This window comes from Micromys minutus (genome assembly GCF_963924665.1).
Source record: "Micromys minutus genome assembly, chromosome: 18".
NCBI lineage: Eukaryota > Metazoa > Chordata > Mammalia > Rodentia > Muridae > Micromys > Micromys minutus.
In genome coordinates this window covers 35,841,530-35,866,257 of record NC_137953.1, presented here as the reverse complement: position 1 = coordinate 35,866,257, position 24,728 = coordinate 35,841,530, and the positions used below count along the sequence as shown (strand labels likewise).

Sequence of the window (24,728 nt, the reverse complement as noted above, 5' to 3'; positions counted from 1 at the left end):
TTCCTCTTGCCATCTTGTTGTCAGTGATATGTTCTTCCCTTTCCCTTGTACCTGGTCTGTGTCCCTGGATCTCTGCTGGTCCACGTAGCAAAAGGGCTGAGCCCTGTTCTGTGCCCCAAAACCGCTAAGTGGGAACAGATATCCCAATGTTGGATTCCTGGTCCCTGGATCAGGCAGGGAAGGGGCATGCTTTCCATGTGCACTCGGCAGAGATTTCTCTGCCCCCTGGCAACTCGGATCTCCTTCTCACCAGGCCTTTACCTTTGGGAACTGCTGGTCCAGGTGACAGATGGGCCGAGCCCTGTTCTCTGTCCCAAAGCTGCAGGGTAGGAACAGAGCTCCCAATGCTGGGTTCCTGGTTCCTGGATTAGGCAGGACAGGGAGAGCTTTCCGTGTGCTCTCGGCAGAGCTCTCTCTGTCCCCTGGCTACTCGTACCTCTTTCTCACCAGTCCTTTATCTCTGGGAACTTGTAGGTGTCTATTCTTAGGCCTCTAATAATCTGTCATGTCAGGAAATCAACCGAAATTTCCCATGGAGCCCCCATATGCACAGAGTAATAGTTATTCTGCAAACTTTAATACATCATCTTTAAAGTAACTTTTACTAATACCTACCTATAGGAAGTAGGCAGATTTTATCTATTATGCTCTTCATTTGGAGTGTCAGACTTCCACTCACTTTTCCCAACTGGGGATCTAAAGCCTGCAAGCACACTGTCCCCTTTCTTTGTTTAAAATTCTCCAACTTATGACATCATGTAACTCAATATGGCACTGATCCTCTCATAGTTAGAAAATAAAACTCAGGCTGAAAATCTTAAATCTCTAGTGGGTTTTTGCCTAGCATGTTGGTCTACCACCCGTTGTGGTAATGTGGCTACCGGTTCCCATGCAATGCTGCTCTATGCTCCCTGTCCCTGAATCACTCTGGCCCAGATGGTCCACCAGCTGATCCGTAGTGGAATCCCCTCCCCGAAAACCATGCCACTTTCACTCATAATTCCCTTGGGGTGTTGCCACCATGCTAGTTCTACACATCCTAATTCTAAGGTAGGCTTTGTTTACCCTGACACTACACTTCCTCTTGAACTCAGTTCAGTTTCCACATAAAGAACACACCACACAGTCTCTGATCCAATTGATAAGATGTAGTATTCCCATCAAAACAGCACAAAATCCTATAAATACCCATCCTCTTGAAATATTCAAAACAACCTGTATCTATATAAAGATGTGCAAAAAGGTTCATCTGCATCTTCTACAATCTTCCCTTCCTTCTCTTTCTTCTCCTTCTTTCTAAAACTTGGTTCTCACCTACCCCTCCTTCTTGTCCAATGATAGGCCTGTACCAGCCCTCTTTTAATTTCAACCACCTATCCCAGATTTCCTGGGAGTTTATGTCAGGAATATTTTAGATTTACAATTTTTGTTGACAGATGTATTGCTTTCCTATATTGTATCTTCTAGAAGTTAGATTGTTTCTTCTATATCTTGTATGCAGCTGGTGATGCTTGTATTTGTAATTCTTCTTTTCCTAGGTTCATCATCACCAGGATTACCTTAGTTTGTATATTCTTTATTGCTTCTATTTCCAATTCTCAGGTCTTGAATAGTTTTACTTATCTCCTTTACCTGTTTGGTTGTATTTTCCTGTATTTTTAAAGGATTTTTTTTTTTGTTTATTTGTTTGTAAAGCACACTATCATCTTCATAAGACTGAATTTAAGGTCATTTTCTTGTGCTTCAGATGTGTTAGGATATGTTGTACTTTTTTTCAGCGGCCTCTGATGGCGTTATATTGTCCTAGATCTTAATGTTTTCGTATGCTCGGCTTTAGCCATCTGGGTATTGCGGGTATTATAGGTTTAGATAGTGAGTTCTGGTTGTCCATGGTACTAGAAAACCTTCACAAATGCAGGCATAGTTCTGGGGTAAAAAATGGAGTATAGGGGACAGGGCACATTCCATTTCTGTTTGGCATGCCCTAGGGTAACTCAGCAGGGAGAGGATTTGTGGAGTTATATTTGACCTGTATGTCCCTTAGGCCTCCAGAAAATTCAACAGAGCTGGTGAAAAGTTCTTCAGTTTTAATTCAATTTCTTCTTTATTTTTTATTAGTTTAGGTTAGGTTGTTGATCTCATTTTGGTTTAATTTTGGAAGGTTAGCTGAACTACAAATCCATGAAAGGTTTTTCATGCTTTCCTTTAAGACTCAGAATTTCTTTAGTTTTGTTTTTGTAATGTTTCATTTTCATTTTTTACATCATATTCAGTTAATTTGTGTATTATCTTTCTTTGAGTCAGATGTCCTACTCTGTCATTTTATATTTTCAACAGATCGTATTAGTAGTTGATGTAACATACCATGTTATTTTAGGTGATTCTTTCTATCACACACACACAGAAACACACACTGCTATTTGTATGATTGCTTGAATAACTGGCACCCAGAAAACCATACATCTAGAAAAAGATTGTATTACTTTAAATATGTTTGTTCATGTCCTGTGCTCTGCAGTCCTAATGGATATTATAGATAATTTGGTTTGATTCTTAGAAATCACTAGTTCTCAGCCATGACAAAATCAATCATAAAATAACTTTGGTTATGAAACAGGTAGAGGGATAGTATCCAACTCATGAACTGCTAAAATACTGAAATCAGCATTTATTACTTTAAGCAAGGACAATGTTCTAGCTAAACTTTGGAAATAGATTAGTGAACTTTTTTACCAATACATCCTCTCTGGGATGAATTTCCAGGCTTTGTTTTGTAATGAGATGAAACTGAGACCCAAATGGTGCTATTATTGAAATGAGAAATTGGGAATCTGACTAATAAGAAGGCTATAGAATTACAGAGGAAATTTAGCTGCCCTTAATTAGTACAGGTGTCAAGGATTTCTGTATTTTCAGCTGAGTGTGGATAGAAGCTCCAGTGTAAGGAAAATGCATAAGAACAGAAAGAGACAATCTTTGGAGCCACAAAATCATTTACTTCATAGGCAGTTGGGAAAAATCTCACAACCTACAAATATGTGGGAAGGAAACACAAGGAAATTGTCACAGGAACTGATAAAATCTTTACCCAGAGTAGATGTGGTTCTGATCCTGCCTAGCAAAGCCTAAAACTAGAGATAATACTTGTTATTAGATAATACTCTATAACAATCTCAACTCTGTTTATAATGAAGATACGGCAAGTCAGGTATGCACTACTGTGTTCATTTATATGTGACCCAACTATGGAGAAAAAGAGAAGTGGTTAGGAGGTGATAAATTGACCCACCACACAAAGAAGTCAGGCTGGAAGTCAGCCTAACATTATCTTCAAATACAGAAAAAATATTTTAAAAAAATCAAAACAAATGCAAATAGAATTACACACCCTATAAAAATGAATCTCTGAAACAAGGTTAAAGTCATCAATTTGCTAGCAATAATAACTTGTTACTTTCACACATGGAAAAGAAAAAATGGTGAAATAAATGTCACAACATGAAATTCAAATCTGGGAACAGACAATAGGCCAAAAACTCCAAACACAGAAAGGGAATAGATAAACATAATTACACGTGCCTGATGCTAAAATCGCATGACTGCTGAGTTTTAAACAAAACTGGCAGTGTTCTGTGAGCATCATAATGTATATGTGACAACATAGTTAGTAGAGTAAAGCAGACAGAACATTTATTTGTAAGATCATTTTGTAATATGCACAGTGATACAATAATGTCTAAAAGTAGAGAGTGGTTGTTTAAAATATAATGTAAGAGAAGCACACATTTAAAACAGAAAAGAAAGTAAACAAAAAATCATGCCTAATAAGCTAGCTATGAAGAAAAAGGAGATGCTGAACAGTGCAAAAATAATCCTAAAGCATATTTTAGTTTAGTTTAATTAATCTTTGGTGAACCATTGAGTTTTATTGGGATTATGGGTGAGCAGAAATTTTTAAAGTGGCAAAAATAGTTAAGAAAATGAATAAATTTTTAAATAGTTAAATGAATAAAGCTACTATTGTAAATTCAGCATTTTTAATTATTTAAAATTAACAAACAGCAAATATCAAAACCCAGTAAAGAAATAAAATCAGCAGCACCAAGAAAACTGATTAGAAAACAAGGAAACGTTTAGATGACCTGGAGACACAGGCTTGTGACAGAAGCTACTAGAGATACTGAGGTAAAGAAATGTAAGTTCTTGGTCCTCCTGGGCTGCACAGGGAGCTGAACTCTTATCCCACTCCTATAAGGAGAGACTGTTTAAAATTTTTAAAGTGACAAGTAAAAGATGAATGTGTAGATGAGATGTAGATTGTGTTTGTAGAATGAATACAATGAATATGAAAATACTTTGATTTCTGGATCTACCAAAAGCAAAAAGGGATATAAAATTTTTAAAAAAGAAAGAAAATGAAAAAAGGATATCAAATTTTTAAAAAGAAATAAAGGGAATAGGAAAGAAAGAAAGAACAATAAATATAAAAATAACCTTCCATGTTCACTAATAAATGGAGATTTCAAATATATATTTGAAATTTTACTCAACATCATTAACTATAACATTTTACAAGCTGAAAACAAAACATAATGAGACTATGAATCTTTTACAGTATCTAAAACTATAGCACCCTTATTAGATTGCTGGCAGGGCCATAAATATTCAATTCTTTAAAGAAACTACAGTGGTAAAAAGAGTTTAGAAAGCACCTTTGTGGTTCATTCAAAAATGAAGTATAATCTCTGCTTTCTCCATTCCTGGTTCTCTGTTTTAATTACCATCCAGTGAATAAAGGAGCTTCTCATATGTGGGCTGAGTGTCACATTAACCTATCTCCACAGCAATACATCATCGATGTATTATAACTATATTCACTTAACAGAATATTGGGAGTAGTTCTCTTGTATGGTCTGTGATTCACCTAGTCTCAGGCTCTTGACCTTATCAGTACTGTCATATCTTTCAGAGAGAAAATTTCAAACTCAATTAAAAATGGCTACCTATGCTTCTAACACTTGCACCATTATTGCACCGGTGGACATATCATAGAGGTACGTTTTTCTGTAGTTGACAGGATTCATAGGCTGGAATCATTGAGAATAATGGATGCTAGCCAGTTCTGTGTGAGCACTATCTGTATTTGTTTACAATCTATGACATAGGCCTCTATGATCTTCATCAATAGTGTTTTTCTTTCAACTTGTGGAAGGAAAACAATAGCACTTAGGCAATGGCCTGTGATATTTATTATTAGACGTTAATAGACAACAAAATAAAACAAAACTCCTGAATAAAACATTCACAGATAGCAGTCAAATGGTTAATACTTCTAAAGAGAGTCTATAAATCACAAGACATAAAGCTAACAATGAGAAAGTTTAGAAAGTAGATAATAATTTTTTCAGATAAATCATTAGTGGCAAATAATAAATATAAATGTTTTTCTCATTCTTAGTAAGTAATGCCGCTAAATGTGGTCATAAAATTTCAACTTTTATTAATTAGATTGTAGGAATAGATGTTGAAGTATTTTAAATTACTATAGCAAAATTTTGTATGAAAATTGGTATTTTCATATTCTATTGATGGAAGTACAAAGAGCTTCAGCATTTTTAGCTGGTGTGGCTTTTGGGGCTGACAGGCTGACAGTTATCTGTCAAATTTTAAAATGTGCATTTTAAGTCTATCTTACAAAAATACTCATAAATATACATAAATGTAAAATTATAAGAATGTTATTGCTCTATTATTTATAATAGCAAAAAGCAGAAAATACTAAGTCTGTTAGGAGGAAAATGGGTAAAAAATTATGGAATATGCATGACTTAAATTATTTAAAAGTCCTAAAATTATGAAATAGCCCTACAGGAACAGAAATGTACATGACATATTAAATTCAATGCCTATAGTTATAGTAGACGTAATCATATGCGTGCAAATAATATTATATGATTATAATTATCTCTGTCTTATCTAGTTCCTTGAATGTACATATGTCTTAATGTATAAAGATAGTCATAAGCTCTGGACAGTGGAAACTTTGATAGACAAGTATCAAAAGGAGAATTCTAGAAGTCTATGGAATAGTTTTACATTTTGTATATATGTTTAACAATAATAATAAAGACAGGATCTGGCAAATGACTGAAAAATATATATATATACACTGCAAAAATTTATGTTTGAGAGACCTGTTTGAAGAAATGTTACAATTGCTTTTGTTCTTATATGAATATTGCAGACTAACATTACATCATCCCTTAGCCTCTTTGGGCCCACCTTCCCTACTCTAACTCTCTTTGCAGAGAATGTGCCTGGAGAAGGAATTGCTAACCTGAGCAAATCTGTGTGAATCCATTAGATATTCTCTCTGTATAGATATTATTCACAGGTTATAACTGATATTGTATTATATAGAATTAGGATTCTATAGGCTGATATATTTTGTGTTCTAATAGTTAGAGGATCTAAGCCCTGAGCTTAAGGCCCTGTGCTCCTCTATTATGCTCATGTACCAGAGAACTTCTACCTTTGTACCTTTTTAATGATATTTTATTTTTAACTTTTTGTTCATTTCTTTAGTTTTTGTGGTTAAAAATAACTGATCCATTTTCTGCAAACCAAAAGATAATTAATAGAAAGTCAGTGAATCATGGCCAGATATGTCTCTTTGGAGTTGCCTGTGTCAGTGGCACCTGCTTGTACCTGGTGGTTCTGTATACTGGGATTCATAGGCAGGATGATTCTAAATGTATACCATTAGATGCTCAGTTCAGGCAAAGAGGGAAAGGTATATTAGTCAGGGTTTTACTGCTATGAACAGACACCATGACCAAGGCAACTCTTATAAGAACAACATTTAATTGGGGCTGGCTAACATGTCAAAGTTTCAGTCCCTTATTAATCAGGAAGAAACATGGTAGCATCCAGGCATACATGGAACTGGAGGAGATGAGATATCTAATTCTTGTTCCAAGGGCAGCTTGGAGAACACTGAGATTCAGGCAGCTAGGATGAGGGTCTCAGAGCCCACACCCACAGTGATATACCTATTCCAAAAGGCCTACATTTTTTAATAGTGCTACTCCCTGGACCAAGCATATACAAACCATCAAATTCCATTTCCTATCCTCCAGAGGCTTGTTTAAACACATGAGTATATGGGATTATACATAACCATAGCATAATAAAAAATAAAATTAGTCCCACTTCCAAATACCCATAGTCTACAGCAGTCTCAATAATGGTAAATCTCCAAAGTTCAAAGTCTCTTCTGAGATTCATCTAATGACTTAAATATAATCCCCAAAGTAAGACAAAAAAACAGATGAGCAAACTTCAAAATTTACATCTCTATGTCAGATGTCAAAGTGGTATTCAGATCTTCAACTACTTTTTCATCTTTGTTGACTTCAACAAAATTCTTTCTCCTGGGCTGGTTCTACTTGTTAGCAGCTTTGCTTAGCAGACACAGCCCATGGCTCTCTGGCTTCTTGAACATCTTGGGATCTCCAAGGCAACTTTAATGTTACAACTTTTTGTTTTAATGTCCAGGATCTACTGGGTTCCTCCAAAAGGCTGATATCACCTTTCCAGCTCTGTCCTCTGTAGCACTCTAAGCTCAGGTTGATCCATTCCACTACTGCTACTGTTCTTGGTGGCTATCCTATGATACTGGCATCTCCAATACACCAAGTTATTCCACTACAACTAGGTTTTATCAATAGCTTCCCAGGCTCTCTTCATTGTGCCAAGTCTCAACTCCTTTGCATGAACCCTTTACTCCTTTGCTGTTATCTGCAACTAGGGATGCACACTGTTGCAAGAAATGTTAAAAAGTGGTTTAACTTTTTATCCCACACTTTGCCCGTTCCTGTGGGACCATCTAGCACTGTGAGGATCTCTAACTTTGTGCTTTATGCTGCCTCTAATAACTCAAGCGTGGTTCACTCTACCATCCCAGCTGCTTCTCTCCCAGGTGGATCCAACTGCCAGCATGTTCCTTTCCTTCACCACCCATTACAAACATAACTCCATAGCCCCGTAACTTTTCAATTTAGTTTATATGTTAAATTCTCAATCCACAAACCCTCTACACAATAAGCTTAAAAGTAGTGAACAAAGATATAAGCTGCCCACTCAGAAAAGATAAATTAGACCCATAGAAACCCTTAGAAATGATCATAACTACCTCAAAAAGCTAGCGATGGACCAAGAGAAACATACACATCAGATTCTATGTTGCCTTCAGAATCCATCCTACCACCTTTTCTTCTGCTCCTTTAGCCTCTTTCCCTGCCTACCTCTCCACTGTCCATTCATGTATATTGCCTTAACATAAACCTATACTGCACATTTACCAATGGCCCTCTCTGGCCTCACATAGTGCCAAGCCTAGATTATTCTACGTGACACCTTCATACCTTCAAAACCAGTGCCACCCGGGTGACTCTTACACATTACCAAGTACAGGTGCAGCATGAGGTACAACCTTAGCTCTCTCTAGATCATAGCATCTTTGTGCTCGAAGTAAACACTTTGCAGAAGATTTTACCTCAGTGGTGCTAGTCTTTTCTTAATCACTGCTAATTTCTTGGTTCCAGGAAACCAGCATCAGTTGTACAAGTAGTCCTATCCATTCTCATCTCTAAAGACAGAGCAAAACGGCTGAAACTGCCAAGTTCTGCTACTTTCTGGGGCAGGAACATGTACCACATCTTATTTTATTACATTATCACTTTCTATTTTTTTAACCCCTTCACTGCCTAAGCTTGGCACTTCCTAGGTGAAATGAGCTCAGTAGACTGACCTTGACCTCAGAGATCCATGTGGTTCTGCATCCTAAATTCTGGGATTAAAGGTAATTACCACTATCCTCTTCATGTAGACTGTGCTTTGTCCTAGGATGGCCTGTAACTCAGAGAACCGCTTGTCTTTGCCTCCTGGAATCAAAGGCTTGTACTAACACGTCTGAATAGAAATTTAGCTGGCTGGGATCTTGCCCAGAGGTCACCACGCCTTTAACTCAATTTAATACCTATGAATACAGAATTCAGCTCCATTTTACCCACTATATATATTCTTTCTAAACTTACAGTACTTATTCAAAATGCTTTTCATAAGACTTAACCAGACAACAAAGTCTATGCTGGGTGTTTCTGAGTCTTCCTTTGCCAATGAAATTAATGCAAACCTCTTTACCTTAAACTTAGGTAAACTATTCAGACAAGGGCAAAAAGCAGCCACATTCCTCACCAAAACATCACAAAACAATCTCTTGGCCACATGTTAAAATTATTTTTCTCTGAAACTTCTAGAGCAAGGCTTCCACAGTTCAAATTACCCTCAGCAACCAAGTCTGCTGTATTTCTAGTATGATGGCCCACTAAGCCCCACTTAAAGCATTATACTTCTTTCAAAAATTCACAGTCCCCAAATCTATATTCTTCCAACAAAAACATGGCCAGGCTTATCATAGCAATACCTGACTCCTGGTACCAATTTATGAATTACTTAGCGTTCCTTAGAATAGCAGAATTTATGGGATTTCTCTTTCCATGAAAGGAATTTAGTCTGACTCATTCAACAATGGGCAGTTGTGGATGGGGAGACCAAGAATCTCGTAGTTTCTCAGTCCCATGAGGCTAGTTGTCTAAATTGGTCTTCTGTAGAAGGGGGTTCCAACATATGTGCTGGCAAGTAAGTACAAGCAGTCAAAGAAGAGCAAATCTTCTTTCTTCCAATGTCGTTGTGTAGCCTCCAGCAGAAGATATGCTCCAGATGAAATGTGAGTCCCACCAGGACTAGATCTGGGACTTTGTTTTGTCCCAGGTTGACCTTGAACTCAGAGATCTCCTTGCCTCAGTCTCCTGGGATTAAACGAATCTACCACCTTGCCATAACCTAAGCTTTTCATGGCTACTATGCCCCAAAAGCCAGGTCACAAACTTGTGCCTCCCAGCCTCAAGATCTGCTTCACAGGTGTGTCCTCCAATTCTGGATTGCATTTCCTTCCAGACAATGACAAATTGATAACAAGATGTAGCCACTAGAGAAAGGAACATGATAGCCCAGTTTTCTCTGTTCTGCTCTTCCAAAGAGCTTCTCAATCTCAATAAACTAACTAATCTGTTATTGAAAAGTTACTTTTTCAATATATTCATTATGTAAATATACTTAATCAGCCAGTGTATTTTACATCCTAAGATCACAAAGCATCTGTGATAAATACATCCCTAAGTGTCCTATAGACTAAAATAATCATGACTTGATTTACCAAGAATTTTAAAAGATCACTAATAAGAGGCATTCATACATTATTCATCCATGAATTTAATTTGCTACTATTTGTCTTTACTCACATTTTTGTGCCCATCTTCTCTGTTGTTGAATTCTATCATTTATAATAACATTCGTGATGATCATTTTCACTTGTTTTTTTTTTTTTTTTCCCTAAGTTTGGTTTTATTCTTGTTTGTTAATCATCATGTTTTTAAGTAAGACAAACAAACAAACAAACGAAAACTTTTAAAATCCATACTGCTGATTCCCTAAAAATATCAATGTCTATTTTAAATATACCTTGAGGGAAAAATTTTGAGTTTAATGTTCAAAGTATTTTAGGCTGTACAGAAAGGAAACCAAAGTTCTTTAATGTAATTTTAATGCATTGTGTAATGACTGCAATAAATCCTTAAGCATTTTCTATCTAGAGAAAAAGGAAATAACATCATTTAATGTTCAATGTAATCTTTCAATTCATAATTGAAGTTAAAAATATTCATTTTCCTATTCAAACAATAAACTTTTTATTACTTGAAGTAGTTGAAAAGGGACATTGTTCTTTAAAAATACATAGAAAAAATTGATATCTGTAATACATAAATATTTTTTACCTTATCAAGTTTTAAATCAAAATTATTTCTTAGAAGTTTTCTAGGTTTCTCTGTTGCTTCATACATTTGCACATTTACACATGAACCAATTTAAAGTCACTTTTATGTTGTGGTGCAAAATATAAAATATTAAAATTATTTGGAAAAAGAAAGTAAATGGAAATAGACAACATTGTTAAAATGCATTTTTAAAGTCATGGTATATTTTCATATTGCATAATAATTTATATCATAAATGAGAAAAATAAAAATTCTGCCTTAGTTGAAAAAGTAGCCTTTAAGTTAAAATAAAAATACCAGACTAGGCACTCCACCCGCGTCCTTCTCCTCTGTCAATACCACCGCCGCCATGGGAGTGCAGGTGGAGATCATCTCTCCTGGAGATGGGCGCACCTTCCCGAAGCGCGGCCAGACCTGCGTGGTGCACTACACAGGGATGCTTGAAGATGGAAAAAAAATTGACTCCTCTCGGGACAGAAACAAGCCTTTTAAGTTTACACTAGGCAAGCAGGAGGTGATCTGAGGCTGGGAAGAAGGGGTAGCCCTGATGAGTGTGGGTCAGAGAGCCAAGCTGATAATCTCCACAGACTATGCCTATGGAGCCACTGGGCACCCAGGCATCATCCCACCACATGCTACTCTTGTTTTTGATGTGGAGCTTCTAAAACTGGAATGGCAGAAGTGGCCTCCTCCCTTAGCTCTGCACATGGATCTGCCATGGAGGAATCTGGTACCCCCAGATGGGTGCACATGAATCCATCGGGAGCTTTCCTGATGCCCACCACTCTTTGTATAGACACCTACCCAACTGAATGTGGTCGTCCCTCAGCTTTGCTTCGGACACCTCCATGTCCTCTTCCCCCTTCTGTATGTGTTTTGACCTAAACTATATGCCATAAACCTCAAGTTACTTTGTTTTGGGGTGAAGACTCAGTTACCGTCTTTCAGATCTATCTAAGTTCCCAATGAGGTATATTGTCAAGTGTGAACAGCACAAGCAGTGGGTTAACTTTAGAATAGGAATTGGTGTTGGGGGTGGGATTTTTGCAAGTATTTTTATTTTATTTTAATTTTTTGGATGAAAATTTTATCTATGATATATTAAGACATTCTGCTGCTGTGCTGCAGAGCCATGGAAGATTCGAGATGCTGTTGACGGCTGGATCTTTCTCCAGTGAGGGAGTCCTGTTAAACTGAAAGCCCTGCCCAAACCGAAGTGGGAAGGGAGGGAGAGAGCCTTCGCTTCCGACAGTCCTTCCATCTTTAAGAATGGCTGCCTTTTGAAGCAGGTTCCATCACTGCTGTGTGGACACTACAACATCTGTCCCTGGGGCGGCAGGGACCTCTGAAGCCTTCTTTGTGACCTGGCTTAATTTGTTTTTCATCCTATGGTTTTTCTAATGGATTTTCTGGACTTTTGTAATCTTGTAACTATCTAAGCTCCACTTCCTAAATTTTAAGAACTTCCGTGGAAAGTTTAAACGGAAGGTGCTGTTTGTAGCCTCACCACACAATGGATGCCCAGTCCGAGTGACAAATCCCTGAGTGTTCTCTAAGAAATGATGCTGGTCCTCACAGCTTCAGCATCTCCTGGGTTTGATGCTTGGCTCTCTCTGCTGATCTCAGCTTCCTGGCTTTTCCTCCTCCAGTTCCTTCTCACCCTCTGCTGTCCTATGTAGTGATTTGGTGAGAGAAAGCTTTTGTCCCCTGCCCTCTGCACTACATATGTGATTCAAGTTTTATTATTGCAATAAAAGTGCTTTATGCTGGCTTTTCTCAAAAAAAAAAAAAAAAAAATACCAGACTAATAAGCTATACATAAGGAAAGAAAGAGTGAGCAGAGAGGAAGTGAAAAAAAGAGGCGTAAAAGCAGAAATGAATATTAAATTTTTCTAGACTACTGTAGAGAGAAACATGAAGAAAAATTTTCATTGTGCATATTTTTCTGGGCATTAAAAGGCAGTGCTAATGGCTGTGACCTATCTTCAAGGCAATGAGGATAACTCAGAAGGGTGGCATTCTAAACAATACTTGAAAAATTGTGAACTTTTGGCTGTTTGTACTGAGTAGGAAAGGTATTATATAAACACATGTCTGGGCAAGAAAAGGTTTTAAGTAATAAAAAACAGCAAAGAGGGTTCTAGAGTTCCTTTCTTTGGGTAAAATTTATTATTTAATAAGGAAATAACAAAACATTGGTATTCTAGTTTAGGAAATAGGGAATCCTGCTTCTTGTGTTCTGTAGAACAGTGATGAAGTATATTGTTCATTCTGTTGGTCAAGGTGATACTTGATGTAAAAACAAAAGCAAAACAACAACAAAACAAAACAAAAAACTAGGTGATCCACAGGTTGTATTCATGGATGCAGGCCTAGCATTGTTTGTCAGTAGCTCATGTATATTTCCTGTAAATTTAGATATAATTCTTTTCTTATTTACATCTTTTCCAATAAACAAAACTACAAGATGTTTTCAATCACAGTTACCAAATATACTTTGCTTAATTAAACAAGAGGTTACTTAACTTTTCATAACATATTTATATTTTATTGACAAAATATAGTATGTTTTCACATATTTTTGTAGAGAATGAGATTATACTAAAATGTCTCTGTGTTAAGTAATTTGTGGTAGGTCAGCAAATACTGAAGGGGAAAATGTCTTCTTTTACTTAAACTGCATGTTGTACTTTGCACTAAAACTAAATTGATTGGAGGTTGGATGATGGCTCAGCAGTTAAAAGCACAGATGTAATATCCTCCAAGCTCACTGTACTCCTATACCTCAATTCCTGTATTAATAGATCTTTATGCATCAACCTATACTCACACTGACTTTGGAAATATAATGAACAGCAAAATATAAATCTGTGTGTAGAGCTTATACTGCATGCATTAAAGTCCAGAACTTTTCACACAGTCCTCGTAGTCTGTGTGCACCTCTGTTGTTATGACACTGTTGAAATCTGGCTCCTCTAGGTGAGCCTCCACATATTTTATCTAGGTCTCATTGTCTACAAACTATTACTGTTCGAATGTGAGATATCCCCCATACTCATGTGAATACTCTTGGTTCTGAGAAGATTTAGGGAGGCTATGGTACTTTTAAGAAAAAGAGTTATGCACTTTTAATGGAAAAGAGTTGGTTACTGTGGGAGGGCCATGAGACCTTGAAACCTGAACCACTTCCTGTTCAAACTTAACTTCTGCCCAGTGCAATCAGACCAATCTCTTGACCTCATGCGGTCCCTTCCCTGACAGGATGTAGCCTCTCAAACTTATAGTAGAATAATCTATTTCTCCATTATTAGCTTCATGTCAACTATATCTTCAGAGTAACAACAGCAAAAAGCAACTAGTATACAAACTAAAGCTTGCTCTATCTTAGTTCAGGAGTAATGATCTATGTTTGCTTCCTTCAAGGTCACAACTCAGACCGCAGTCTCCACACAGACTAGCACTTCTCTTGGAAGGAGAAAAGAAGGGGAAGTTACTCTCATACAGTCCAGATCCAGTCAATGAAATGACTTTGCCCAAATTCAGGGTGGGTCTTTCCACCTCAATTTACAATCCAACCAGTCCTTCACAGACATGACCACAAGGTTAACAGAGCTCATTGATTTGGCTTAGGACTCTTTGTATCAAGTTAAAAATAACCATGAGCACAACCCAAACTGACTGAGAAAAATATGGGGACTATTTGGAAATGATTTTAGAGTGAGGCCTTTTGATTTTTATTTCTAAAGCTTTGTTGCTATACTGTTCCAGCTTTTTCTACCATATGTAGAGCTGTGGCTTGACAACTTTGAAGATGTGGTTTTACAGAAACTACAGAGGGTATAAGCTAAAGATAGACTTTAATCTTATTTCAGTGACAAATCTGTTTAGAGGTTTGCTGAGGACCAGTCTAGGCTTGGAAAGTGGTTCTGAGGAAGATGTGTCTGGGAGCCTGGAAAGAAATGACTCAAAATCAAATTGTAGGTCCAAGCTGGTGGCCTATGTTCTGTTTGAGACAGCTTTATAGTCTGATCTCTCTGGAGTTCTGTTTTCTTTGGAGATCTCAAGACAGCTCTCTCAATGTTTTGCTTGAGATAGTTCTCCAAGCAGTTCTCCTTATAGCTGATCTTTTGCAGATCAAACGCCAGGCTTTTTATTTTACATATGAATCCAGTCACTTACTCCAAGTTCCCTTTTGATTACACTATAAATCATACCCAGCCCCTTAATTCTTAGGCGATGGCAAACACACCTTTTCTTTTACTTTGCAAAAGAATTCAGAGATCTGCCCGCCTCTGTGCTAGTTGCATAGGACCCCATCCTGAAATTACCATTTCACCCACATCTGGGCCTAACCTTGCTCTGTCCCAGTTAGACCCTGAACTCCAGGGTTTGTATACTTCATAAGTATACACAAAAACTTAGCTGGATGGGATCTCATTTGACCATCACTCCCTAAATCTCTTTATCTCCTTCCTTGGTATCTTTCTGACAAGTTGGCAGCTGCTTTTGTTCTCTTAGATTCACAAATCAACCCACATAACTTATATTGAATCTTTATTTTTTGAGAAATTAGATATTTTGGAACCCATGATTTTAATGTTTATCTCCACAGCCTTAAGGGTTATTCTGAAGGTCCCAGAAGGTTATTACTTTGCTGAGACATTAGCCACAAGTTTGCCCCCACCCCCGGACTCCTGTTGTCTCCAATTACCATGGAGTCATTAACAATTACAGGAAGGACATTCCTCAAAGACTTAACTTAAGATAGGTACATTATTATACAAACAAGCAATAAGCCCACAGCAACTGTCCACTGTCTTGGAGGCTCACACCTGCTGGCCCTGTCCCAGAGGCAAGAAGCATGTCATTCTGGCCCTACTATACTGTGCTCAGACCCAGCAGAGGTATGGCTGGTTGCATATATAATTCATTTTACACAGTTGGAGAATGACTGCAAAGAATGGATGATTACTCATGTGGTTCTCCAAGATGTATAGGGAAGGACTCACATTTGTACTCACCTGAGAGGTACCACCTGCAGGCCAGAGAATCAGGCAGTTAACAACAATGCCACAGGCTTCTTGAGAAAGCAGTCTCTTATCTAATACATTTACAGAATATCTAGTAGAGTATTTGATCCTCCTTCTTTGAGAATATAATAAAATATACAATCTACTTTAGTAACACATCACACATTTTTAAAAATGTTGCAATGTATCACATTGCAAAGACAATATAAACCCAATTTGCATCCATTTTAATGACCAGGCCTGATTTCAGAAATGGTCCTAAGGCACCAGCTTCAGGAATAACTAAGTAACTAAATCATAAGACTCTAGGAATAAACCACAAAATCCAGAATAAGATCATAAACCCACCTTCCAAAGAACAGCCTAGGGACTACAAAAATGGAGCAATATCTTATCTCAGAATAGGCCTGTGATGGACAGTTGTAATTCATCACATGGTTGGACGTTCATGACATAGGAATGCAGACCCCCGACCACCTGTACCCACCACAGCACCCACTGGTTACATGGTAAATTTCCTAATCCTTCTAGAGAGTTTCCCCAGTTCTGTGTTTTGTTTTTTTTTTTTTTTTTTTTTTTTTTTGTCCAGGGTTGCCAATTTGGAGAATGATTGACCCTTGTATACTGGTTGCTTCTGCAGAATAAATGCTCTTTGTTTTTGAATACTTTCTGAGTCTGGGGTCTTCCTTCATCTACTTTCAGAGCCTTACAACATAAAATAGAATGTTTCAAATACTGAAATAGCAGAAGCGAATAGATAACCACATTATAATGTTGAAATAAGAAATCGTATGTTTTATGATTCTGAAATAGCATTAAGTTGGAAAGCATACTGTTAAAAGGAGTAAATACTTAATTTTTTTTTATGTAGGTAACATAAAAATGTGTCATTTGAAAAGAAATCTGAGAACATATAACTTCTTAAAATACAATAAAAATATATAATTTAATAAAATGATTTAGTTTTACTATTATTATTATTACTATTATTATTATTTCTCATTACTATTCTTTATGGTACTGTCAAGGTTAAAATCAGATCTTTGTTTATGCTAGGTAAGTACTTTACCACAGAACTATATGTCAAGCCCTTTTTTAAAATTTATTTTTGTTTTGAAACCAGGTCCCAGTAAATTCTTAGACTGTCCTTGAACTAATTCTAGAGCCCAGCTTTCTGTCAAATCCCAGTTCTCCTGCCTTAGCCTTGCCAGTATTAGATTTACAGGCTCAGGACATCAAGCAAAGGCAATTAATTATTTTGTAAATTAAGTAAATGTTCATTTCCCTGTCTATATTTGGTTTTGGTATTTACATATCATTTTCTGTAATGTTTCCTAATAATGAGTCAGGTATTACAAAGCCTGAATCAACTCCTTTGTCTAAGTACTTTTCAAAATGCACAAGTTTAGTTCAAACATGAGTTTTAGATGTAATTAGAAGTACCAAGGTTTTATGATCTTTGATTTTTGGTGAGAACTGTATAGAATGTAGCAAACCAGTAAACTGGAAAGCTCTTACTGAATCCAGTACATACCTATGGATGAAATGCAGTGGTAATCCCCACACCAGTAGAGTTATTGATTCAGAAGTAGCCTTCTAATGGCAAATTCTAACCTTGCACAAAAACTCAACCACAAAGCACATTTTAGCATTGGTTAAAATCGCCAGTAAATATCTAGAGTTAATTTTAATCCCAGAGGCTTTACACTGCAGGGTACTGAGTAGAAAAACACTCTAATAGCTCCTTTTTCCTGCTATTCTATGACTGAAAACGTTATAGAAACAATATTCAAAGCAGCATAAGGCAAATGTTTGAGTGCTGTGGCCAGTGAAGCATGACATCTCTTTTCTTACTGGTTTACCCAATTTAATTTTGCCTAAAAGAACCACACCTAGAGACTATTGAGATTTTCATTTATCTTTAAATAAACATCAAGGAAAAAACCCTCCTCTCCTCAATTTATTTGGATTATGCTTCAAACTTAAAGTTGAAAAAATTCCTGCTGCTTTTTACACTTAAAACTCAACAGATGGAAAATGCTGATCTCTACACCAACCTCAAGAAAACTTCTCATATTTTGTCCAAGGCTTTCCCATGTCCTGAGTAGGTTCCTAGCTTCAAAGACAGCTCAAGTCTTTGCCTAAATCATTCTTTGTTGGGAAGCATCCTCATTTCCATGTACCAAACACAGAGATGGAGAAGAGATGTTGCTGTATCAGGTTGGGTGCTCATAACTTATTATTAACACACACTTTAAAAATGAAAGCCATGAATTAAAATATAGAAAAATTACATTGACGAATTACTATTTTTATGTCTTTATTTTCTTATTTTAAATAAAGATGTCTTTAATGGATTTTAATATAAAAATCTTTGAGATAATGGAAAAAAAGCAGTGTTAGCATAATGACCCTAGATACAGTAATGAGTATGCACAGTCTGACATTTCTTCTTAAAAGGGTTATATTCTGATATTATTACTGGATAGTTACTTCATTCAACCATTAATATTGACCTCTGTACTATAACACTCAAAACTTGATTAATTAAACTATGTCTGAGAATCTTCGATTGTACAGATATTTCTCGCATGATAGAAACATTTGCGATATGAAGTTCAATAATATTGTTATTTATTACTAAGGATATTGGACATTTTTTTATTAATTAAATATTCACCAGATCATTATCATTGTCTTATTTTCTATAATTCTCTTTCTATATGAGTACAAATTTTCATCTGACAAGAAATAACCAAAACTAACTTAAGAAATATTATCAACAATGTTAATAAAATTTAGTGTTAATAAAAATTATTTTTGATATATTGGATATTTATATTTTATACAATGTATATTACATTTCAAATATTCAGAAACGACATTCAATTTTGTTCTGTAACTAGATCATGCATCTTTCGTTTGAGTCTTTATATCTGTTCATTATCCTGCTTTATTTTGGACTCCATCACTACATCAAGTCTTTGGCTCCTAAATTCAGTTGTGGTCAACAGATGAAAAATCTGGCATGGATGTCAGGCTGTTTATCAGACCGTGGTTCACTTTCAAAAAGGTAGCTTTTCTATGATTACTCACTGGATTGAAGATCAAAGCTCTCCTCAATCTGACCCCAGTCCATCACTGTCTTATATCCACTTTGAATATTGGATGCCCCTCTCTCCAGGTGCCCGTAGGTGTCAGGACATAACAGAATCTCTCCAGTTAGTAATGCTGTGCTGAGTTATCTGTTGCGGAATTTTATATCTGCCCACATTGTGGAAATGAATTATTTTTACAGATGGATTGCTTCTCTCTCACTCTCAGCCTTCCACTGAAATCCTAAACCACAATGTAAGGTGTGAAGATGTGGGATCTCTGGGTGATGACTGACTGAGAAGGATGAAGGTTTCATAAATGCCATTAGTCTCTTGTAAGGAGACTCCAAAGAGTGGCGTTCTGTGGGGACACTATGTGGAGGCACAGTAGGAAGTTTCACCACTTAAGTGCCTAGTAATTTTTCCTTTTAATACACCTAATTGGCGTATTGATCTTGGACTTCCCAACCTGAGAAATAGATTTCTCTTGCATAACGGCCACTCTATGATAGTGTTGTTATAGTCGATTGGATGGACAAAGGCAAGATATTTTCTTTGAATAATCCTAAATATGTCTTCTGCTTTCTACTAGAATGCTCTTAAAAAACAGCCAAAAAAGTTATGCAAGTGATTATTTTATATTTTTAATACAATTTACAAACAAGACAAAACTTGGCATTCAAAAACAGAAAACTATTTCTTAAAAATGCATACTTTTCATGAAGCTAAGGGCACCACTGAGCAAAGCCAAGGGGCTTGACCGGTGTGCGGCAGCCAGAAGAGTTGGAACATGCATAAGGAGAGCACTAATGCCCAAGGCCACCTATGAAGATGCCAAAGCTAGCAGAGTCACTACTGCTGCCTTGTTTCTTTGTGATTCTCCAAGACAGAAAATAGAACATCGTAATGGCAGAAACCAATGTGATTTCCAGAAGCTGGTGAACAAACAGTACCATGGTACGAGTCTCAAAAATATTCTTCCTTACAGGAGAGAAGGTAAGAAGGCCCTCTAGGATTCATTTTAAGGAAGGAGATGTAAATATGGCTAGCTTCCAGTCCTGTCACAAAACCCCATGAAGAGCCATATGGAACACTAGGCCTGCTATTCCACTAGCAATGTTTCAGCATGTCCCCTAACAATTAGAGGCTGTCTCTGATTTTGTTGTCTGCCATCAGATCCCCTTCTCCTAACTGAACTACATAGGGCCTCAGTGGGAGAGGTTGTACCTATTTCTTTTGCAACTTGATGTCCCAGGGCCAGGTGGTACCCAAGCAAGGCTTCCCCTTTCTTCTCTGAGAAGAAGAAAACTTGGTTTGGGAGAAGAGGAAGGAGAAGAGCCAGCAATCAAGATGGAAAATGAATAAACAAATACATTGTTGAGAAGGTATACTTTTAATATACTGTAATTGAAATGCAATTACATTTTTTTTTGCCTTCCCTTTCTTTTTTCCAATGTCCTTTTCATCCAACTCCTTCTGTACACCCTTGAATTCTTTTCAAATGATGGATTCTTTGCTCTTTGATTATTACTGTTATATGTATACATAGATGCACAGATATGTGAATGTGATCTGCTAAGTCTGTTTTGGTTGTATATGAATATATTGTCTCAGGGATGACTGTACTGGATAATCACTTAGGGAACTCAGTCTTAGAATAGGCTAATTCATCCTCTCTCAGAAGTTATTACATGCCTGTAGTTGGTGGAGGGTCCGGACCTCACGTGATATTTTTCCCCTTTCTTATAAGCCTGTATACTGATATTGTCATTGTTAAGAAAACACAATTCTTCTTATTATCCAGAAAGAGTAGAAAGAAAAAAAAAAGAGTATATTCTCTCTCTTATATTAGAAATCTATAGGCAAATTATCTTTGGGTAATTTACCACATCTTATTGATGTCGACTTAGGTCACTGTTTTCACTTGTAAATTGAAGAGTAGCGATATTAATCCATATATTATATATAGTATGTAATATATGAATTAAATATATATATATATATATACTAATGTGCATCAGTTGTATAAAACTTATAAAGTATGGAAAAACAAAAATTAACATAATTTCATAAAGTAGAAGAAAGAAACATGCTACATGTGTATATATATATAATTTCATGAGTATAATATCTATGATAATTACAAGGTCTATAATTTTTGCATTGGTGACTCATAATGGGTGAATTTTCAAAGAAGCATAGTTTTCAGTTTTATATCCTGTATCTGTTACATCACAAAAGTTACTATTGTTAGGCCTAAGTTTCTTTGTGTTACTTGCTACCACAAATATAATCCCTATAAAAGAAAATCTAAGTATGTGCATATTCATAAGTAATTATAAGTTATAACTCAATTATAAAACATGTATATATATATATATAATTATAAAAAGGTCTCTGAGATCTTACATTAAAATTCATTGACTTTTAGTTATCTAAATGTATCCTGTAATTTTTAGATTTCTTAATATCTTCTTTCATATAATCTTGTTTGGCAACGTCAGAGTAGCATAATTTAGTAGCCCTAAATCGTAAGTGACAAAACATCTTTGTACAAAATGTTGCTTCAAATCAGCTATTATTCTGTCCTTCCTGATTTAATTCTTTCCCTCAGGGGCCTCCTAGAGCATTCTGCATCAGCTAAGCAGAATTAGTTTGTAGAATTCAGAATTCATAACCAGGGTTTTGCAAATCATTTGGAGTATTTTCAAATATACTCCTTCAGTGTATAGCTTTTGTTGAAAGGAGGCTTTCATAGTACGTTTTCCTAAATCAGTATAATAGCTTTGAAAGTAAAAATTATGCTGAATATATTCTTTTAAAAAGATGCACTGTAACTTTGAGAATAATGTATATCAGTTGTAGAAAACTTATAAAACATGGAAAAGAACAAAAAACTAATACATAATTTCATGATAAAAAACATGCATGGTATTTTCATAAATTTTTAACAAATCAGGTTACTAGTACAACTAGATATTAGATATAAGTTGTACTTTTTCATTTAAAATTTTAATAAAATAAATAGAGAAAATAGTAAAATTTAAAAGTACTAATATACTTATTTATATAACCATCAAATATATACAAAATCACATATCTAGGTACTTATTATACCAAAAATATAACTTCATCCATCTTTTATTTTAGTACTTTACACAGCAGCTAAAATGCAAAGTAACCTTGGTACCTGTCTACAAGTGTATACAGAAGCTATGTTGCATATAATTAAAAATATTATTCTCCACCAAAGTGAATAGAATATTGTTTGCACAGATGGAGGTAGCAGCTGTTAACCCCAAACATCCAGGTACTAAAAAACAAGAACTGCATGTTCTCTCTCACATGTGCCAGCTAAAGTATGTTGACTTAAACACATGCTAGTAAATAATAGAGGTCAAGTACAGATACAACGCTTTAAGAAGAAATCCCTTAGACTGTGATTATACAGGTTCAAAGACTATATTAATGAATGCCAAACTAAATACATCAGGAACTTAGTTTGTCTAACCACATATCATATAGAATAGAGAAGGAAGTAAATATTATCAACTGAGAGTATATTGGAAGAGTGGTAAATAAACATTGAGATATACTCATAGTTGTCAATAGAGATAGAGTTGTCAAGTACAGATCCATGCTTTGGATAAATATTGATAAATCTGCCTTCTCTACCTCCAATAATCTTTAAAAGGTACTGATAATACAAAGTTTGAAGGACAAAATCATTTTTAAGGAAATCAACATTTCTTTATAAATAAAATGGCAATAAATTTCAAGTATTTGATGTTGATGAGACGCTGCACATCAATGATAACAACAAATATGGATTTTAATGTTATAAAAAAAGAAAAGAAAAATCTGTCAAGCACACACACATGCACATACAAATCAGAAATTTCCTAAAGAAAATTATAATGAAAATATAGTATATTGACATATGGGGCAAATGCCCTGAGGTGGTGGTGGGGTGAAGGTGGGCATGGAGCAAGAAGGAGAAGAGTGAGGCCCAGTCAGATATGGCCAAATCTGAAACTCTCAACTTGAGACCAGTAGGAGTAAGAATGGCTCCCTCCTTCTTCTGGGCTTGTATACCCTTTACCTCACACTACAACCCTTGAGGTAGCCATTCATACACACTGGTGGTTAAATTAAAGGTTTAACTTCCTGGATGCCTATAAGAACATGTCCACTAAGTACCTGAAATTCCTTTTCATGTAAATGAAGCATTTCCGGCCCCTCAGCCTCAGTCAATAACTTACACTCATATCAAAAATAAATAAATAAATAAATAAATAAATAAATAAATAAATAAATGAATAAATAAATAAATAAATAAATAAAACCCTCATCTCAAAAAACCCCACATCTCAAAACCCCCGTTCATTGCTGAAGTTTTTTTTTGTAGTCTTTATGGCACCCAAATAGAGCTGTAACATTGAAAACCTTCTCAAAGAAGGATTCCCCCACTCCCTACTCCCTACTCCTCTACCCTGCAGTAGAAATGCAAAGATAAACAGATTTAGGATATTCCATAAGGCTAATCCACAGAAAAAGACAACTCTTGTGTCCATGGCAAAAATCCAGAAAACTACATTAGCTAAAATTTTGAATTGTATAAAACTTCATAATCATGTTTTTTTTAAACTTATATATGTCAAGTTTAAAAAGCAGGGAATCGATGTAGTTATAGCCTCACAGAGACATGATTCTTTGAAAAATGTACAAACACAAGAGAGAATATGGGATTGTGCAATTATAATTTTAGTCTTTAATGCTCCCTGGCCAATGGGTATTGATTGATCAAAGCCCTCTCTTGCAACCTGGAGAGAATGTCTCTGTGCTTGTCTAACAGTGGTGTTGTCATCAGTAGCTTCAAGACTGACAGAGAAATGAATGATGAAAAGTATTTAGTAGGTTTATCCCACACTCTGTCCTTTAGCATATTGGGTGTACACATAATAAAAAAATTTGCTTATAGAGTAGGCAGTTAAATATGCAGTTTGAATTTGGAATCTCTCCCACAGGCTCATGTTTATGAAAACTTGGTCCAGCTGGTGGTCCTGTTTTGGAAGCTTGCAAAACCTTTGGGATTTATGATCTAGCTGGCAGCTGGGAACCAAATTTATATGTTGTTTAAAACTGCACACTGACCATTGTTCTATTCTACAACAAATGTGTATCATTTTCTGTACAATAATATATAGAAAAAGTATTTGAATTAATTGATTATTCATAGGTATAATCTTTATTCATTTAAAACTTTTGTATGTTAAATTATGCAGATATTCACCATATAATAACTATCATATGCTAGAAATGTAATCAGCCACTATGTAATATACACGAAGAAATGAAATTTTAAAAGTAAGTGAAGCATTTAATTGTAAATGTATATAGTCATATCTTCTTCATTATTAGGTGGCCAAATATTTACGATTTCTATTATATTTAATCCTTTGATAAGGCTAAGCCAAAATTTAAAGCTATTCATGACGGTTATACTATTTTACTGGAAAAGCTGAGATATTAATATATGTGAAATTCCAGATACAAATACTTGTCATCTATGATGCTTTAAAACATGGTCTCCTTGCTGAATATGTAAGTATATATAAAAATAAATACATATTTTTTTTTTACACCCTAGACAAAAAAGGCTTGAATTCACTTCATAATTTTATAGTTGGAATTTATAATTGGAA

At 35.7% G+C, this 24,728-nt stretch overlaps 1 pseudogene across 1 annotated transcript; it reads left to right on the top strand.

The window, feature by feature from the left end:
- The first annotated feature begins 11,247 nt into the window (after positions 1–11,247).
- LOC308432536 lies at positions 11,248–11,652 on the top strand (annotated as a pseudogene). Its single transcript has 2 exons — positions 11,248–11,327; positions 11,441–11,652. The product of its transcript is annotated as an uncharacterized misc_RNA (transcript).
- Positions 11,653–24,728: the final 13,076 nt, after the last annotated feature.